Source organism: Bubalus kerabau, chromosome 3 (genome assembly GCF_029407905.1).
Source record: "Bubalus kerabau isolate K-KA32 ecotype Philippines breed swamp buffalo chromosome 3, PCC_UOA_SB_1v2, whole genome shotgun sequence".
Classification (NCBI taxonomy): Eukaryota; Metazoa; Chordata; class Mammalia; order Artiodactyla; family Bovidae; genus Bubalus; species Bubalus kerabau.
The window spans coordinates 100,720,796-100,740,473 of NC_073626.1; the positions used below are offsets into that span (position 1 = coordinate 100,720,796).

The window sequence follows — 19,678 nt, forward strand, 5'->3', positions numbered from 1 at the left end:
ATCGGGGGGGGGTCTCACTCGGTCTTACTCTAGACAATTTCCTGTGAGACTATTCAAGTCACTTAAGAGACAGACTTAACACTCAGCAATCTTGAGTTCTCTGTTGCCCTCATCGCTGACAGCTGTCCCATCCTTCGGTCATCAAACTTACGGAGAAGTGCCACTGACCAGACACATGGCCCACACCCACATTTTCTTTGGGGGCCTGCAGACAGGTAACAGGTACATTCAACTTATAAACTATTGCAGGATACTGACAGCCCTCAAATGATTAGCAGCCTACATCACCTTCCCACTATGCTATCTTCCTTTTTTATCTCCTTCCTTCTTTATCTCATACTTTGTCAATCTGTCTTTTTTTCCCCTCCCTCTTTCTCATCTTTTCTCAGTCCTGGCAGCACAACTAAGAGAGTTGTTTAGACCTGTTGATAACTGATGGGAAATAAAATAAGAAATTGCTGCTTGCCACAATGAAGTTAGAACACTCCCTCACACCATACACAAAAATAAATTCAGAATGGCTTGAAGACTTAAATATAGGATATGATACCATAAAACTCCTAGAGGAAAACACAGGCAAAATATTCTCTGACATAAATCATAGAAAGGTTTTCTTAGTTCAGTCTCCCAAGGCAATAGAAATGAAAGCAAAAATAAATGAGACCTAATCAGACTTATAAGCTTTTGCATAGCAAAGAAAACCATTAATAAAAGATAACCTAAGGACTGGGAAAAAATATGTGCAAAAGAAGCAACTGACAAAGGCTTAATTTCCAAAATATATGAACAGCTCATACAGCTCAATAACAAAACAAACAACCCAATCAAAGAATGGGCAGAAGACTTAAATATGGACTTTCTCCAAAGAAGACATACAGATGGCCAACACAAGAAATAATGTTCAACTTTGCTACTTATTAAAGAAATGCAAATCAAAACCACAATGAAGGATCACCTCATACCAGTCAGAATGGCCATCATCAAAAAGTCTACAAATAATAAATGCTGGAGAGGGTATGGGAAAAAAAAAAAAAAGAACCCTCTTACATCGCTCATGGCGATGTAAATTGGTGCAACCACTATGGAGAACAGTACAGAGGTTCTTCATGAAACTAAACAGAGTTGCCATATGAGCCAATAATCCCAGTCCTGGGCTATATCCAGAGAAAATGCAAATTCAAAGAGTTACATGCACCCTAATGTCCATAGAAGTATTATTTACAATAACCCATACATGGAAGCAACATAAATGTCCATCAATAGATGAATGGATAAAGAATGTGTGTGTGTACACACACACATATACATACAATGGAATATTACCCAGCCCTAAAGAAGAATGAAATAATGCCATTTGCAGCAAGGGAGGGACCTAGAGATTATCATGCTAAATGAATTAAGTCATAAAAAGAAAGACAAATATCATATGATATCACTTATATATGGAATCTAAAATATGACACAAATGAACTTATTTACAAAACAGACACAGACTCACACAGAAAACAAACTATGGTTACCAAAAGGGAAAGGGGGCGGGGGGATAAATTGGGAGTTTGGGATCAGCAGACACAGACTACTATACATAAAAATAGATAAACACAAGGTCCTACTGTATAGCACTGGGAAGTACATTCAATATCTTAAATAGATCATAATGGAAAAGAATATGAAAAAGCACACACACACACATATATCTCTGTATGTATATATATATGTGCATGTGTATATACACATGCACAAAACTGAATTACTTTGCTGTACACCGGAAACTAACAGCATTTTAAATCAACTTTATTTGAATTTTAAAAAAAGAAATTGCTGCTTATCTTCAATGAACAGAAGTACAAGATTAGGACTGAGAGCTGTTTGAAGTACATTCCTGTTAAAAACATTCAGGAAGCTACAACATAAAAGTACTTGAGATGAAATGAATTCAGGATCACAAATTAAGATCAACAACCACCGCTACATTGAAACATTACAAGACACAGCTCAGTATCAAAAGTTCTTTCATAAAAAGTCGATATGATTACAAGAAGATACAGAAATCACAGTCTTTAACAGATGTGCAAGCAGCATAATCCCCAAGATTAATGAAACTCCGGATCACCACTGTTTAATATAGTTTTCGCTAAGCACGAGTAGCTCATACGGTAAGGATTTGTAGTTCAATCAAAATATCTTCTCTGCATCCACTTGTGAACATAATACTCACAACATCCATGTGATTAACAAAAGCAGCCTAGTCCAGGAGGGTTGCCAAAGGCAGGCAGCAGTGTGGCATATCTAAACAAATGAACATGGAAAGGTATCATTATGACTGATGTTGTAGACAATTGGGATAAAAGGCTTTTATAGTAAGTAAGAGGCTTTGGCAGGGGACAAGTCTTAAGGAGGTCCTTAGGCTCAGTAACCTTTCCCAGCCACAAACCAGATACAAGAAAGATCCAGACTTCCGACAGTGTCCTCTTGTCCCCAGGCAGAAATATCCAAAGAATGTAGACAGAGTGGATGCAAATTTTCAGCAGTGGCGGGAACAGGAGAGAGCACAGGCAATGCTCCTCTTTCCAATCCCAGAGAATCACTTAATTCAGCCCTGCTATAACCAGGTGGCTCAGTGGGTAAAAATTCACCTGCCAATGCAGGAGACACAGGAGATGTGGGTTCGATCACTGGGTGGGAAAGATCCCCTGGAGGAGGGCATGGAAACCCATTCCAATATTCTTTCTTGGAGACTCCCATGGACAGAGAAGCCTGGTGGGCTGCAGTAGTTCATCAGGTCACAAAGAATCGGACACAACTGAGCACATATGCACACAGAACTTACTGGGATCAGGCCACCCTCTCTTTTTCATAAGTGGAAACCTTTGGTTTTTGAGCAAGCACCTTGAACTTTACCTCCAGGTATAAAAAAGAACTTGCCAAGTACCTAAGATGGATGATTAACTTTAATCCATCCTTGATTAATCACTCCATGGATGTCTGCCTAAATAAAGACTCATTATCGAACGGCTACAGGACAGAAGCCAAAACACGCTGATGTCCAAATTAAAACAGTTGGCTCTTCCTCTTTCTCCTCCCCTTAAAAGAATATTTAAAGGTTTTTCCCCCCCTAGAACAATACAATGCAATACATCAGGAAATCTGCCATTTTAGAAGAAGGGGCTGGAGAGATACAAATGAAGTCTTCAGCAGGAGACTCATAGATGGAGCGGGGCCTGGCTGTGTCTTAGAGAAACCCAAAGCACAGAAATATAAGGCTTGTCCTAAAATGTGGAGGGAGAAGAGCAGCTGTTCGGGGTCCTGGTCCAATAGGCCTTTCAAAGGAATACAGAGAAGGGGTGCATTCCTTATATTTGAGCATAAGGCCTAAAGCACCCAGGCTCCTGGATCAAAGGTGAGGGCCTCTGATGGAGCAGAAGCAGGAGTCCAGGGAGGAAAAAACAAACAGAACAAAGAGCCACTTTGTTCACAATAGGAAAATCCATGTCAAGAAGGACTGCCATTGTTGTTCAGTCACTTAGTCATGTCTGACTCTTTGTGACCCCAGGGACTGTAGCCCGCCAGGCTTCCCTGTCCTTCACCATCTCCTGGAGTTTGCTCAAATTCATGTCCATTGAACCGGTGATGCCACCCAACCATCTCATCATCTGTTGCCCCCTTCTCATCCTGCTCTCAATCTTTCCCAGCATCAGGGTCTTTTCCAGTGAGTCGGCTCTTGATATCAGGTGACCAAAATATTGGAGCTTCAGCAGCAATCCTTCCAGTGAATATTCAGGGTTGATTTCTTTTAGGACTGACTGGTCTTATCTCTTTTCTATCCAAGGGATTCTCAAGAGTCTTCTCCAGCACCAGAGGTTTGAAAAGTGAAAGTGAAAGTTGCTCAGTTGTGTCCAACTCTTTGCGAGCCCATGGACTGTACAGTCCATGGAATTTTCCAGGTCAGAATACTGGAGTGGGTAGCCTTTTTCTCTTCTCCAGGGGATCTTCCCAACCCAGGGATCAAACCCAGGTCTCCCGCATTACAGGTGGATTCTTTACCAGATGAGCCACAAGGGAAGCTCACCAGAGGTTTGAAAGCATCAATTCTTTGGCACTCAGCCTTCTTCATGATTCAACTATCACATCTGTACATAACTTCTGGAAAAAACATAGCTTTGACTACATGGACCTTAGTTGGCAAAGTGATATCCGGGACCATGGCAAAAATATGAGACGAAAAAATGAGACAATGTTTTTTGTGTTCAGCATGTTAGCCCTCGGAGTCAGGTACCTGTCTGAATGTCTCTTTCTTTGTCCTTCCCAGATACTCTAGCCCTGCTGGTAGGTCCTGAGCCAATCCATTCAACAGCCAAGATTTATAGAGCTCCTGGCTTGCACCAGGAATTGAGTTAGAAATGAAGTATGCAGAGAAGCATTCTACAGGTTCTCTGCTCCGAAGATACAAAAAGCAGAAAGAAAAGAAAGCTGGATGGAATCTACCAGCTTTATCTATTTCATCATGAGCACCAACAGTTGCAGAAGCTGTCAACATCACAGAAAAAGCCTTATGATTCTATAAAGCACTTCATACTCCCCATTCCTCCTTCAAAAAGTAACTTCCCCCACCAAGTAGATATAAAGGTTCTCACACAATGGAGCTGCATTCCCTTGACTGGAAGATTGTCTCCGGTTAAAAACTAAGAGGAGGAAACTCCTGGAACTTATTAGTGATTTATAGCTCTGTATGAAGGAGTTAACTACCTGAACTGCTCCCTTTGGGATGGATGCAGAGTCTGAGGGTTGGTTCCCTAAAAGATGTACAGAGTATATGTGCATGCAGAGGTCAGCCCAGGCCTGCCACCTGTCCTAATTCTTTCAGGCCACACTCCCAAAAAACATCCTGTTTGCTATTTTTTATATATTCTCAAGTTCAGAAAATTATTCTTGCTCTGAAGTAATTTCACATGCTGTAACTCTTAGATATTTCTTTTTTTGTTAGTGTCTTAGAAGTCTTGTGCTTAGTACCTCAGTGATGTCTGACTCTTTGCGACACTATGGACTGTAGCCTGCTAGGTTCCTCTGTCCATGGGGATTTCCCAGGCAAGAATACTGAGGTGGGTTGCTATGCCCTCCTCCAGGGGATCTTCCCAACCCAGGGATCAAACCCAGATCTCCTGCATTGCAGGCGGATTCTTTACCATCTGGGCCACCAGGGAAGTCCCTTAGAAGTCTAGAAGAGATCAATTTAAAGAACCTTCCTAAACATATGGATTTTGGTTATTCTTGTCTTGCATGTCCCCAGTATATAACTAGCAGAGGCTTCCATGTATTTGAAGGGTATCCCGTATATGCTGAAAGCATGCAGTAGACCTCAAAACTCCATACAACCCTTTGCTATTCAAAGGCAAAGGTTTCTCCCCTGTGAGTTCTCCCTGTGAGTTCTCCCTTCCTCTCCTTTGTGAAGTTCAGGCAGGTGGCCTATATAATTTTCACCAGATTTTCTTCTGGAGTATAATCAAGGGCATTAGAAAACTAGGCAACATTAAAAGTCAAGCTGTCTCAAGAAAAAAAAAAAAAAAAAGGCAAGTGATGCGGCATGTCCATCGCATCTGAGCAATGAGCAGATCTTTAACTTTCTACAACACATCTTTTTGCTATTTTGTTAGTACAAATGTCTCTGTAATTGAAATTCCGACATGTTGAAAAGACAAAATTTAGGAACTGTTTCACATGCAAAGATTCTCTTATCATTGTTCATTTGAAACACTGAGTACCTTACACATTTCTTTCAATGATCTCTACCCAGATGAGACAAGAACACGAAAGACTGCCTTGATTTCTTTTAAAAGATTTTTTTTTATGTGTACCATTTTTAAATCTTCATTGAATTTGTTACAATATTGCTTCTGTTTTATGTCTTGGTTTTTGGCCACAAAGCATGTGGGATCTTAGCTCTCCAACCAGGAATTCAACCCGTACCTCCTGCATTGGAAGGTGGAGTCTTAACCACTGGACTGCTAGGGAAGTCCCAAAATTGCCTTAACAATAAATAAAAGCCATTTCTATCCTTCACTTTCCATCCTGGGAGACACGTGCAATTACAGCAGCTATTCATCAATAACAGAAAGGGAGAAGTGGTACCAATGATGAGAACCAAGATAAGGAATCTGTTTTCAGAAAATATCTTTAAAGTCCATGATTTGGATCTATAAGGTGAACCAAACAACTTGCTCTGCTAACTAAGACTTATCTATCAGGAGATTTCAAATGCTATTTGAAGGTACATCCCTAAAATGTCACAGTTACCCAGATCTCTGTCAAGCTACCTGGAAAAATGTAATTCAATTCCAGAAAATTATCACATGGTTAAGTGTAGCCAGATTACTGGGAGAAATAGCAATAACCTCAGATATGCAGATGATACCACCCTTATGGCAGAAAGCAAAGAGGAACTAAAGAGCCTCTTGAAAGTGGAAGAGGAGAGTGAAAAAGTTGGCTTAAAGCTCAACATTCAGAAAACTAAGATCACGGCATCCAGTCCCATCACTTCATGGCAAGTAGATGGGGAAACAGTGGAAACAGTGGCTGACTTTATTTTGGGGGGGCTCCAAAATCACTGCAGATGGTGATTGCAGCCATGAAATTAAAAGATGCTTACTCCCTGGAAGGAAAGTTATGACCAATCTAGACAGCATATTAAAAAGCAGAGACATTACTTTGTCAACAAAGGTCCATCTCGTCAAGGCTATGGTTTTTCCAGTAGTCATGTATAGATATGAGAGTTGGATTATAAAGAAAGCTGAGCACCGAAGAATTGATGCTTTTGAACTGTGGTGTTGGAGAAGACTCTTAAGGGTCCCTTGGACTGCAAGGAGATCCAACCAGTCCATCCTAAAGGAGATCAGTCCTGGGTGTTCATTGGAAGGACTAATGTTGAAGCTGAAGCTCCAATACTTTGGCCACCTGATGGGAAGAGCTGACTCATTTGAAAATACCCTGATGCTGGGAAAGATTGAGGGCAAGAGGAGAAGGGGACAACAAGAGGATGAGACGGTTGGATGGCATCATCGACTCAATGGACATGGGTTTGGGTAAATTCCGGCAGTTGGTGATGGATAGGGAGGCCTGGTGTGCTGAGGTTCATGGAGTCGCAAAGAGTTGGACACGACTGAGCGACTGAACTGAACTGAAGTGTAGCCAGATACAAAAAGAAAAATAATCTGTCTGGGAGATCAAGATGACAGAATATTAGAAATGGAATGCACTTCCTCCCCACAAATACATCAAAAATACTTCTACATATTAAACAACTCTCATGGAATACCTACTGAATGCTGGCAAAAGATGTCATACAACCTAAGCTGCAAGAAAGATCACTAAATAACCAGGTACTAAAAAAAAAAACTTACTGCAAACAAAAGTCCAGGACCAGATGGCTTCACTGAGGAATTCTACCAAATGTACAAAGAGGAACTGACACCTATCTTTCTCAAAATCTTCCTAAAGACTGAAGAGAAGGGAACACTCTGAATGTCATTCTATGAAGCCACTATTACCCTTATACCAAAACCAGACAAAGACACTACCAAAAATAGAAAATTAGAGACCAACATCTTTGATGAATATAGATGCAAAAATTCTCAACAAATATTAGGAAACCAAATGTAACAACACATTAAAAAAAAAAAAGATCATATGCCACACTCAACTTGGATTCATCCTACGGTCACAAGGATGGCTCAACATATGCAAATCAATGTGATATACCATGTCAACAAAAGAAAAAACAAAAATCACATTACCATCTCAACAAATTCAGAGAAAGTATTTGAATAAAATTTAATATCCATTCATGACAAAAACTCTTACCAAAGCAGGTATAATGGGAACATATTTCAACATCATAAACGCTATTTATGACAAATTCACAGCCAACATAACATTTAACTGTGACAAGCTAAAAGCCCTCCACTAAAATCTGGAACAGGACAAGGATGCCCGCTCTCACCGTTTCTATTCAGCACAGTACTGGGGGTCCTAGCTACAGCAATCAGATAAGAAAAAGAAACAAAAGATACCCAACTGGAAGGGAAGAGGTAAAATTGTCATTATATGCAGATGACATGATGCTATATACAGAAAATCCTAAAGACTTCACACAAAAACTTCTAGAACTGATAAATGAATTCATCAAGGAAGCAGGATACAAGATTAACATTCAGAAATCTGTTCCACTCCTTTACAATGACAATGAAGTATCAGAATGAGAATGTTAAAAAAAAATCCTTTTTAAAATCACATTTAAAAATGCCTAGGAATAAACCCAACCAAGGAGGTGAAAGACTTATATGCTAAGAACTATAAAATACAGATAACAGAAACTGAAGATGATTCAAAGAAATGTAAAGATATACCATGCTCTTGTATTGGAAAAATTAATACTGCTAAAATGGCCATACTACTGAAAGCAATCTACAGATTTAATACAATCCCTATCAAATTATCCATGACACTTTTCACAGAACTAGAATAAATAATCTTAAATTTTATATGAACCACAAAAGACTCAGAATTGTGAAAGCAATCCTGAGGAAAAAGAACAGAGCTGGAGTCATAACCCTTCTGGCCTTCAGCTAATACTACAAGGCTACTGTAATCAAAACAGTGTGGTATTGGCACAAAAATAAACATACAGATTAATGAAACAGAATAGAATCCAAAAATAAACCCACACACTTACAGTCAATTACTCTTCAACAGAGGAGGCAAGAATATACAACAAAGAAAAGATACTCTCTTTAGAAAGTGGAGTTGGGAAAGCTGGACAGTCACATGTAAATCAATGAAGTTAAAGCACTCCCTCACAACATATACAAAAATACATTCAAACTGGCTTAAATACTTAAGAAATAACACCATAAAGTCCTAGAAGAGAATGTAGATGAAACATTCTCTAACATAAATTGTAGCAATATTTTAATAGTCAGACTCCCAAGGCAAAAGAAATAAAAGCAAAAATAAATGGGACCTAAACGAACTTATAAGTGTTTGCACAGCAAAGAAACCATTAACAAAAAGATAACCTACAGAATGGGGGAAAATATTTGCAGATGATGCTACCAAAAAAAGGGGGATTAATATCCAAAATATACAGCCCATAAAACTCAATAACAACCAAAAAAAATCAATCAAAAATGGGCAAAAGATCTAAATAGACATTTCTTCAAAGAAGACATACAGATATCCAATAGGCACATGAAAGGATACTTAACATTGCTAATTATCAGAGAAATAAAAATCAGAACTATACTGAGGTATCACCTCCCATTAGTCAGAATGGTCATCATCAAAAAGTCTGCAAATAATAAATGCTGGAGAGGGTGTGGAGAAAAGGGAAACTTCCTCTACTGTTGGTGGGACTATAAGCTGGTTCAGCCACTATGGAAAACAATATGGAGGTTTCTCAAAAATCTAAAAACAGCATTGCTATATGATCCAGCAATCCCACTCCTGGGCATATATCTAGAGAAAGCTAATTCAAAAAGGTACAATGTTCACAGTAGCACTATTTACCATAGTTCAGATATGGAAGCAACCTAAGTGTCCATTGACAGATGAATGGATAAAGAAGATGTGATATGTCTGTGTATATCCACACATAGACACACATACATACAAACACACACAATGGAATATTATTCAGCCATAAAGAATAATGCCATTTGCAGCAGCATGAATGTACCTAGAGATTATCATACTAACTGAAGTCAGAGAAAGATGAATATCATATCACTTATATGTGGAATCTAAAAAAAAACACACAAATGAAAAACACAAATTAACTTATTTACAAAACACAAACAGACTCACAGACACAGAAAACAAACTTGTTACCAAAGGGGAAAGAGCGGGGAGGGATAAATTAGGAGCTTTTAATTAATTAGGATCTTGTAAGACCCACAAGAGCCTACTGTATAGCATGGGGAACTTTATTCAATATCTTGTAATAATCTATAATGGAAAAGAATCCAAAAATATAAATACATGAATACATATATATCAGATTATACATATATATATATGTGTGTGTGTGTGTGTATCACTTTGCTGTATACCAGACACACAACATTGTAAATCAACTAAACTTCAATAAAAAAATAAAAATTTAAAAAGAAAAATAAGATACAAACCTGATTTTCAAGAAGCAAATGCTGGCAATACCATATTCGTGTGGAAAGAGCGACTTGAAAATGGGTTATGTCTTTTTCTTTTAAATAAATAAATCAGTTGAATGCATATGTTACATGAAAATGAACCTCTTAAAGAAATTAAAACCCCAAATATATGATTCTATTTCTTCCTTAAAAAATACTCATTTGCCTATGTAGTACTGTATTTTGAAGACACACTCCTAACCAACGACCTCAGAGTATCAGTACAGTAAAAGAAGATCATAAGTTATTTAGTGTGTGAAACACTAGGTGATTAGCACACCTTTATACCTCAGAAGCCAAAAGTAGTCCCACGGATCAGCCTACTCTTACACACACACACATTAGCAATAACCAAGAGGCATCAAGGAACTGGGGCATCGTATCGAGAGATTAGTCAGATTTTCTACTTATATCCCATATTCTGAGAGGCCCTCCTGCTACAGTATTACAAGGTCCTAGATAAATAGAAAAGCAAACTTTATAATGCATTTCTGACCATCAAAGAAAGTAAAGAAAATATTTAAAAGGAGTGGAAAGAAAATGGAAAGCAAAGGGAGGGAGGGAGGAACAGGGAAGAAGTTAAAGGTAAATTCAAAATCATAACTGGCAAGCACATACATTAGTCAAGATCACTCTGGAAGAAGACACTATTCAATCTCTGGCATCAGAAGCAGAAGATAGAAGTTATCTTCCAAGTGCTAGGAGGAAATAACTAGAAATCCCAGTGAAGCTATTTTTTAAGAATGAAAGCATTTTCCTCTAAACAAAAACTGAGACTTTATTATCAACATAACTTCACTAAAGAAATGTTTAAAAGATATACTTTAGAAAAGAAGAAAATGAACCCAAAGAAATGTTGAAATGCAAGAAATGGTGAACAGAAAACTTGGTAAATATCTAGGTAACTTTGGTAACCATAACTTTGTTTTCTATGTCTGTGAGTCTGTTTGTCTTGTAAATAAGTTATTTGTATATTTTAGATTCCACAAATAAATGATATCATATGGTATTTGTCTTTTCTTTCTGACTTATATCACTTAATTAATCATCTCTAGATCCATTCATGTTGCTGCAAATGGCAGTATTTCATTCTTTTATGGTGAGTAATATTCCATTATTTACGCACACACACAGATACACATATCATGTTTTATCCACTCATCTGTTGATGGACATTTAGGTCGCTGCCATGTCTGGGCTACTGTAGATTGAGCGGCTATGAACATTAGGGTACATGTATCTTTTCAAATCAGACCTTTCATCTTTTCCCAGATACATGCCCAGAAATGGGATTGCTGGATCACATGTAACACTATGTTAGGGGATGAGAACGCAAACTCACTGATACAGAGAACAGACTGCTGGTTACCAGAGACGGTGGGAAGGTGGTGGTTTAGACGAAAGAGGTCAAAAGCTACAAACTTCCAGTTATAAAACAAATAAGTCCTGGGAATGTAATTTACAACATGGTGACTACGCTTAACAATACCATATTGCATATCTCTAAGTTGCTGAGAAAGAAATTCTTAGAAGGTCTCATCACAAGGAGAAAAAATTATAACTATGTACAGGGAAAGATATCAACTAGACTTACTGCGTGATTATTTCGTAATACATACAAATATTCAATCATTATGTTGTACACTTGAAGCTAATATAATGTTGAAAAGTGTGAAAATGTTAGTTGCTCAGTCATGCTCGACTCTTTGCAACCCCACAGACTGTAGCCCACTAAGCTCCTCTGTCCATGGAATTCTCCAGGCAAGAATGCTGGAGTGGGTTGCCATTTCCTACTCCAGGGAACCTTCTACACCCAGGGATCACACCCAGGGATTGAATCCAGGTCTCCTGCATTGCAGGCAGATTCTTTACCATTTGACCACCAGGGAAGCCCATACTGGAGTGGGTTGCCATTTCCTACTCCAAGGGATCGTCCCAACCCAGGGATCGAACCTGCGTCTCTTACATCTCCTGCATTGACAGGTGAATTCTCCATCACAAGGGTCACCTAGGAAGCCCCAGTCAATTATACCTCAGAAAAAAAGAGAAGCTGATGAGTTACAATACTCTAAGGTGCTGTGTCATTGGGAAGAGAGGTTATGATACCGATTAACTCCATTCTTAGTGGGGGGGGGAAAGGAGCATGGCCTTAATCCACCTGAACGTCCCCTCATACCCTACACCTACTCTCCTTAATTGTAATCTAAGCCAGAAGGGGTTGGGGGTGAGACCAGCAGATCTGATGCATTTCCTGACAGAACAGAATTCTGGGTGGGTTCCCTGAGAGCAGAGGAAGAGCCTTGAGCAAAGAAAAGGCCTGGAGGAGAAGGAAAGGCAGAGAGTCTGGGCAGCCGAACTTTCAGCTGTCTCCAAAGTAATCTACTTACCCTGACCTGCAGGCTGGGTGTGGCTATGTTTGTGGAGGGCTTTGTAGGGGCTGGGCATTGTTTGACTATAGCAAACAGGCTTAGAGATGAGTGATTTGTAAAGTTACTGCAAGGACTGGTAGGCAAGGATGTGTTTGAGTTTCTGGGTTTTGCCAATCAAGAGGTATTGAGAAGAGAAAGGTTTACGTTCAACTGGGAAAGCCCAATTTCCTCCTGGAATGTTTCTGTTAGATGCAGTCTGACCTCATCCACCCCCATCAATGTTCTTGATGGGAAAATAAAAATCACAGCCCATACCTTCCTTCTTCAAAGGCTTCCTTGCAACCTGGTTATTTAGTTGCGGTCTTCCTCAGTATTAGGGTCGGCATCCAGGAAAACAACCTAAAGAAGCTTCTTGTGGTCATTTCTTTATCACGTTTCATGACAACCTGGGCAATGAGACTTAAAGGGGGAGAAGAGGTGGGAAGAGGAGCAGAGGAGCAGCATTGTAAGTGGAACGCTAACCTGTGGAATGTAGGTTCCCTTTTGATCCTAAAGCAAACAGTAGAAAGGTCAATAGACAAGGAAGAAACTGCAGGACTCGTTTCAATGCCAGCTCCAAATTATTTATAAACTATTATTCAGATTATCTCTCCCTCTGACGAAGTCCATTTGAAGAATTAGTGAGTGGTGACAGTGGTTAATAACTGCCCTGTTACCACAGCTTTAGAAGCATGAGAAGTGATTCTACCCTGGAGAGCTGCTAAGAACGAAAGGTGTTGCCTAGCTGAGACGAGCAGGCTACGCCAGCATGCACACCTGCCCATGGGATCATATGACCCCTCAGTCACATAATGTGGGGTTTTTTTTGTTTGCTTTCTTTTTCAGCTTTTAATTGGAGGAACATTGCTTTACAATGTTATGTTGGTTTCTGCCATACAACAACACGAATCAGCCATAATTATACATACATGCCCTCCCTCTTGAGCCTCGCTCCCCTATTCCACCCCTCTAGGTCATCACAGAGCACATAACATGTTTTATAACCCCTGCCCAAAGGACAGACCTGTGAACTTACTATCAAACACACTATTTCCTGATTTTCCAACGTGCCTGTAGTTGCCCTGAGTGTTGTTAACTATCTGCTATGGGCACAGAGAAGACAATGCCCAGTGAAAATACTGTTGCTGGTAATTACGAAGTATTTCCCAGCCCCAAAGAGGGCTATGTATTGGTAACCCCAACGAGTCCTGCATTCAAAATCCACATTATTGAAGGGGCAGCACAGTGAGGAATTAAAGAGATATCTTTAATATTTCCAACCAATGAAATTAATATTTTAGAAAATCAGTCAGCAAATTTTTACAAGATTTCATCATGGTATATACTTGGTTATGGCAGAAACATGAAGAACAGCCTTTGGATTCCATATAAAAGAGACCCAAACTGAAAAGCACAAAGCAAATGAGCCAGAGGGATCCCATTGGCTGATGTATCTCCTAAATATGACCTCTTAAATAAACCAAAACCTCATGATTTCTTGGGGTGAAGATTCATAAAGTCTTCATAGGGTTAAAACAGATAATTGCAAAATTCCTTCCTTCCTTCTCTCCCTTATCCAGTGCACAGAGGCTGAGATTACCAGTCTAGTGTTCCTAACTCCACTCAGTAATTGTCCAACTTGAACTATATACAGATATTTTAAAAGAAAAATGTGTTCTCAAATCTCCCAGCGTTGACTATTGTTTTTAGTGTGTTTTTTAGAAAAAACCAAAATAAAACCAAGTACGAAATCTTTAGATGTATCACCTTTAACCAATACAAACCAAAGCACATGTAGAAATGAATACAACCTAAGTACAAAACCATTAGCACCCAAGCACTGTTTACAATAGCCAAGATATGGAAGCTACCTACAATAAATGCCTGTCAACAGAGGAATAAAGAAGCTGTGGTGTGTGTGTATATATACACACAATATATATATACACACACAATGGACTATGTGTGTATATATATATACACACACACACACACACACAATAGACTATTAGTCAACCATAAAAAATAATGAAATAATATCATTTGTAGCAACATGGATGGACTTAGAGATTATCATATTAAGTATACAAAGGTAAGTATCATGATATCACTTACATGCAGAGTCTAAAAAAAAATGATACAAATGAACTTATTTGCCAAATGGGAATAGACTCAGAGACGTAGAAAATACTTATGGTTACCAAAAGGGGAAAGGGCAAGAGGAGGTAGGGATAAATGAGAAGTTCAGCATTAACAGATACAAACAACTCTACGTAAAAAAGACAAACAACAGGGACCTGCTGTGTACCAGAAGGAACTATATTCGGTATGTTGCAATAAACTATAATGGAAAAGAAGCTGAAAAAGAATTATATGTGTGTGTGATAGTATATATACTATATATTCTATGCACTATATATAGTGTATAGTCTATTTACAGCAGAGGAATTCATATATTTATATACACACCAGAAACTAACACAACATTGTGGATCAACTATACGTCAATAAAAATTTCAAAGTACATAAATAAAACCAATAGCATTCCAAATAGTCTGAATAAAACATACTATATGATGTTCCTCTGAAACCACACTGCTGCCCAAATGAAGACTTATGCGGTGCTGGTCACTGAGTGCTGTAGCACGGGGCCCTGTTGAGCTCAGCAAGCATTTACCTCCACGTTCAATGCAGTGACTGTATTCTCCACCACTTTCCCCACTGGAACTACTGTGAAACCTTTTTTCATCAAACCTGCTCTGTCAGCATTTGGTCTTTAAATATAAATAGTACTTTGGCATCAAATTAATTCAACTCTGACTTTTCTTAAGAGCCCTCTACATTTATTTTGGTTTGACTTGACGCTAATTTGAACACGAACCAAAAACCTAAAGGCAGGCGGAGACACAAAAACCATGTCACAGTGCTTAGTTATAAGACAGTTATCCAAAGATATAGAATTATGTCTAAACTTTTACTGCTATCCAAAGTGAAGCAACATTTTAAAATTCTTATGGAAGAATCACAAACCCCCAAGGTCTACAAATGCTCACACTCACCTTCCAATGTCAGAAATGCCCTGTGGAATGCTGTGACCAAGTTCTTACAAATAATCTACCCTTAATGTGTCCCTGAAACTAAGAACATACTTGGATCAGAACCATGAGGGGTGAGGTTAGGAGCTGAAGGAGAGGTGGAACAGCTAGGATATAGGGTAAAACCAGAGTTGACATAAGATAACAACAAAAATTGCCAAGGAGCAAACACAGAGCCCAGCAGAGACGTGAGTTGCTCTCACGAGTGCCGAGTGCCCTTTCTGAGGCCCCATGCTCTCTCACTAAGTTTTCATAATAAAGAAAATGCAGTATTTCAGAGCTTTCTCAGAGACTCCAGTTTATTTTTTAATTAATTTTTATTGGAATATGGTTTCTTTACAATGTTGTGTTCGTTTCTACCATTCACTTTCTAGCAAAGTCAATCAGCTATATGTACACATATGTCCCCTCTTTTTTGGACTTCCTTCCCGTTTATCTCACCACAGAACATCGAGTTCCCTGTGCTATACAGTAGGTTCTCATTAGTTATTTATTTTATACATAGCAGTGTATATATGTCAATCCCAACCTCCCCTTCCCTTGCATCCATTTGTTTGTTCTCTATGTCTGCGTCTCTACTTTTTCCTTGGAAATAGGTTCATCTGTTCTATTTTTCTGGGCTTTCCTGGTGGCTCATAGCATTTTTCTGGATTCCACATATATGTGTTAAAATACAATATTTGTTTTTCTCTTTCTGACTTACTTCACTCTGTATGACAGTCTCTAGGTCCATCCACATCTCTACAAATGACCCAATTCCATTCTTTTTTGTGGCTAATATTCCATTGTATATATGTATCACATCTTCTTTATCCATTCCTCTGCTGATGGACATTTAGGTTACTTCCATGCCCTGGCTATTGTAAATGGTGCTGTAATGAACACTGGGGGTACATGTTTTGAGCTATGGCTTTCTCTGGGTATATGCCTAGTAGTGGGATTGCTGGGTCCCAATTGGTAGTTCTAGTTTTAGTTTTTTAAGGAACCTCCATACTGTTCTCCATAAGACTATAGGTTAGAGAGATATGAAACATAATCCAAACTTGAAAATAGGCCCTGTAGTGCCATTGAGAGAAAGTTCCCACCATTGTGTTAGTTTTTAGTCATCTGCATCTTTGCCTCCACTAGCCTGAGATCCACTGTCTATGCTGCTCTGCGGCCTGGGAGGGTAATCCCTGTAAACTGAATCACCCAGGTTCCTGAATCAGCTGACTTCTGGTTGGGTTGGGCCAGTGGAAGCCCTGGTAGGAGATGAGAGCAAGGGAGGAAAGGGAAGCTGGGGTGCTTCTTTCCACTCCCGACATGCTCATCACCAGTGCTGGAAACGGTATCCCTCCACAGACCAGCAGGCATTCGCTTCCTCCACTGCAGCTCTGAGTGCTCTTGAAACACCTTCAGTCCAGGGCTGCCACAGTTTCCCACTGCTGTAGTTTCTTGTTGGTTCTCTCACCTCACACACTTCTATGAGCCGCCCTTCACTTAATTCTCTTCATTCGAACCAATGAGGTGAAGTTCGTGTGTCCTGCTGGGATCATTACTGATACAATCATTAAATCTGGTCAGACAAATCAGTACTATATGAACCTCTAGGTGAAGATTAGACTCTGAAAAATTAAGATTTAAAAAAAATCACATCATCTATGAGAAAAGCACTCACCATCTATCAGGATGATAATCAAATAAACTGTAAAACTGGCCTTGACCTTCTAAGTTGATAGTGAAATTTTCAGCTTAAGAAAAACAATAATTTGGGGGGGAAGCTATATTCATGACAACAGCAGAGGAAATTTTGGAAACAACCTTAGATGTGTAATAGTAATGCAACAGTTGAATTATGATAAATGAACTTGATGGATTATGATGTTACCATGATATATTATTATAATTAAGATTTTGTAGTAGCAAACAATAGTAAGCAAAACGGATTTGAACATCTGAATTTTAATTATGTAAGAACAAATGTGCATTCGCCTAAACATTCATAGGTGAAACAGAGTTAAAGAATCCGCCTGCTAATGCAGGAGATGTGAGTTCAATCCCTGGGTTGGGAAGATCCTCTAGAGGAGAAAATAGCAATAACATTCCAGTATTCCTGCCTGGAAAATTCCATGGACAGATGAGCCTGGTGGGCTACAGTCCATGGGGTCACAAAGAGTCAGACACGACTGAACGTGCACGTAAACATTCGATAAAATTTCACAAAACTAAATCCCATGTTGGAGGATTCAAATTCAATTTATTCTCTGAAATATCCTTAGAAGAAAAACAAAGGGCATAATACTCAGGATTCACGGCTACACCTGGTGACAAGAGAGGAGCATTCTGGGAGATCAAGTCTCCTCCAGACTCTATGCTGCTCTCCAATCAACAAACAGCATTGAGCAGAACACTGAACTTCAGTCTCCATTTTCTTTTTCCCTCTGCAATAGGACTGACTACTGTCCTACTCACAAGAAGGCAAAGTCAATGAAACCTAACAGGACTGAAAAATTTTTTTTTGCTTTCCTGTACCTGCTCAGAAGAAGAGGAAGGCAACAGAGAATGAGATGGTTGAATGGCATCACTGACTCAATGGACATGAACTTGGGCAAAATCTGGGAAATGGTGAGGGACTGGGAAGCCTGGCATGCTGCAGCCTGTGGGGTCATAGTTGTACATGACTTGGCGACTGAACAACAGTAACAACCTGCCTCGCTGTATACAGTGACTGTATATGCTGACTCCAGCTGGGACAATGTAAAGCGAATGCTTTTGCTCACATTTTGTGGTGCAGGCCTTGTGAGCTCTGTTTCAGAGGCTGAGCAGTTTCATTAGAAACTGGTAAGATGAACATCGTCATTTGGGGGCCTTCATCGCATGTTTTAAAATATGTTTCATGCTCCTCCTTAAAGAGATTGTATCTAGCAGAGTGATAACAGATAGATGGCTGTGACCTTCTTCAAATTCTTCTAACTCCTTTCACAATGAAATCAGGGCTCTAGCTGCTGGTGTCTGTGGGCTGGGTGCCAAGGTGCTGTAACGAGGGTTACATATCATCCCCCACCCGACTCAGTTCACTATTAATGTGCTAATACCCCCAACAAACATGCTGAGAGAGGAGAAATCCAAAAGAAACATGCTATTCCCATTCCCAAGGTGTATTTTATTTAAACAGCAGTTGTCAAAAAGGCAATGTCTTTGTGCTGAAGACAAATATGACACCATATCAACATTACAACAAAATGCTTTTACAGGCATAAAGCTCTTTACGCTTTAATTTTAAACCGATGATTTGATATCTTCCTGAATTACACATTTTAGCAGTTTCCTAGTCTAAAACATTTATTGGTCTAGAATATATATCAACTTGAAATACTGCCATTCCTATTTCATAGCCAAGTGGATGATAATTTTCTTTAATTACACATTAATTCCAATGTATTACCTGCATAGGCAGTTATTGTTTTAACAGGGTAAGGATTAATGGGCAGGTGTTCCGCTATAATTTCATTGAAGAAGAAATAGAGAAATTATACATGATTCATTTTCTTATTTCTCCAAGCTGAATAATATTAATGACACTGCCACCTTACATTTATAAAGCACTTTTCTTTTTCAAAGTGCTTTTGTATCTGGAATTACATTTTCCTAGATCTTTTACCCTTGACAAATCCTTCCAGATAACACACAACTCTGCAGTTTTTCAACTCTCTCTCAGCCATATATTTTATGTATGTGTGCATTTATAATATATCAGTGGGATATGGTGAGAGGTAATAGAATAACCACAACCTTTACAGAAGATACACCTGAGTTCAAGTCTCAGCTTAACCACCTATTACATGTGTGCTGTGCATGTGCTAAGTTGCTTCAATCATGTCTGACTCTTTGCGCCACCATGGACTGTAGCCTGCCAGGCTCCTCTGTCCATGGGATTTTCCTGGCAAGAATACTGGAGTAGGTTGCCATTTCCTCTTCCATGGGAATCTTCCCAGAG

At 39.2% G+C, this 19,678-nt stretch overlaps 1 protein-coding gene across 8 annotated transcripts in view; it reads right to left on the reverse strand.

The window, feature by feature from the left end:
* LYPD6B (LY6/PLAUR domain containing 6B) overlaps positions 1 to 19,678 on the reverse strand; it is a 234,902-nt gene that overhangs the window by 111,872 nt on the left and 103,352 nt on the right. For 3 of the 8 annotated variants that reach the window (XM_055572625.1, XM_055572626.1, XM_055572621.1), the window contains one exon: positions 2,219 to 2,289. The exons of 4 other annotated variants lie outside the window; for them this stretch is intronic. The gene's annotated coding sequence lies outside the window, so the exon portion shown is untranslated. Of the gene's footprint in view, positions 1 to 2,218; positions 2,290 to 17,152; positions 17,307 to 19,678 lie in introns of all 8 variants that reach the window. One more of the 8 variants, XM_055572627.1, reaches the window with a different exon arrangement.